Raw genomic sequence first — 1975 nt, 5'->3', positions numbered from 1 at the left:
AAAAGAGTGGAAGGGGAATATCAGTAGGGCACGGAGAGGGCACAGAAGCAGATGCTGGTGCTAAGCCAGGCAGACACAGAGGATGTGTCAGGGTTTGGAAAGGCAAAAAGAAGTCATTTCAGCGCCTCTCTCAGAGCGGAGAATACTGTATGGGCAAGGGCAAGGGCAAGGGTAAGTGTATTTATATAGCACATTTCATACACAGAGGCCATTCAATGTGCTTTACATGAATACAAGCAAAATGAATATCCAAAGAAAAAAGAAAGAGCTAAAGAGTTAAAAACAAAAGATGAAATGAGATGAGATATAATTAAGGGAAAGTACAAAGTGTGGTGTTTTTCTTTTTTGGAACCCTGAATAAGCCCGAGATGTCACTTCCCCTTTGGAAGCAACTAGCAGTCTACTTTCAGAGTGTAGTAAGAACAAAGTTCAGTTTTTAGAGATCAATCACAGGTACATGAAAAGAGGAATGTTTTTCACCTGGATTTAAAAATTGCTACATTTGGGGCAGATTTAAAATGTTCTGGCAGTTTGTTCCAGCGGCATGCAGCATAATGCTGCTTAACAGCTTAATGCTGCTTCACCATATTTAATCTGGACTCTACTAGCTGACCTGAGTCCATGGACCTAATATAATATCTAATATAATATATCTCTGAGCTCAAGAGATAAAAGGGACAAATTGTGTGTGGTTAATCACAGCTGTGGAAGTCCCTGTCTGCTCAAGATAAGACTTCCTCCTGCTGCTTCAGCTATCTGTTATTGAGTCTTAAATGCAAAGGTTGTAAAGGTCCCACTTTACATTAAGAGATTTTATTACAATGTAATATTGAAGTACGTAATAAAAAAATCTATGTAAATAAAACCTTCACCTTAAACCTAATCCCTTCCCTTTCCCACAGTAATACTGTAATAACATGTACTTGGTATTTAGTTAGGATGAAAATGTAGAGTACCAAAGGACACTTAATGTAAAGCTTACATTTACATAAACTGTCCTTGTCCTGGAGGTAAACTTAAATCAAACCACAACCCTGATTTATAGTGACATACTGGTGTGGGTCCAGCTGGCAGGGTTGGGAATCAGGAGAAATACCAGACTTGAACATGATTCTTCGGTCATCATTTGATATCATGATTCTTCGATTGTAATTATGTGATATTTGGGATTTTCTACCAATTTTTCCATTTTTAAAAGGTGACAAATTTAAAGTAAATAAAATGTCAAATACAAATATCAAATCAAACAACTGAGGATGTGTGGGCATCACTTATAATGAAATGTGAAAGAAAGTGATTTTGTTGATCTATCAGATGATTCCATGTGCATTTACAAAAATGCCAATTTGATCAATGATATAATCTTTTGCATGTAATATGATTAGATACAACACTTAACAACAACATTAAAATACTCAACTAAATCCCCTCCGTCTCTTTAAGAGCGTGCAGTCTCACTTAGCCAGTCTTTACACGTCAGTTTCAATTTGGAGCTTCTGTATCCCGCAGAGTAAAGAGAGATCAAACATGCATTTGTGCCGAGTGCAGAGGTGAACGAGATGCAAATTGAAATTAGCAAGGGTGTCATTTTATGGATTAAAAACTGCCAACTTTCTTTCAGCAGAAAAAAATTGACACATGAGGCTCTGCTAGTGTCCTAGAGTGTGTGTGTGTGTGTGTGTGTGTGTGTGAGAGAGTCAACCAGAGAGAATGAGTTGCCGTGTGTGCCAGTGTTTGGAGGGATCGCATCTCCAACAGAGATGCAAGTCCCTGCTCACATTAACGTCTATAGACGTCCCACGCCAGCTCCACCATAAAAGAGTGTCAACACCATATCATACGCTCACATCAACGTCTATAGACGTCCCACGCCAGCTCCACCATAAAAGAGTGCCAACACCATATCATACGCTCACATCAACGCCTAAAGACGTCCCACGCCAGCGCCACCACAAAAGAGTGCCGACACCACAGC

This window comes from Sprattus sprattus, assembly GCF_963457725.1.
Source record: "Sprattus sprattus genome assembly, chromosome: 18".
In the NCBI taxonomy this organism is placed as follows: Eukaryota; Metazoa; Chordata; class Actinopteri; order Clupeiformes; family Clupeidae; genus Sprattus; species Sprattus sprattus.
Note: the sequence above shows the minus strand (reverse complement) of the source record.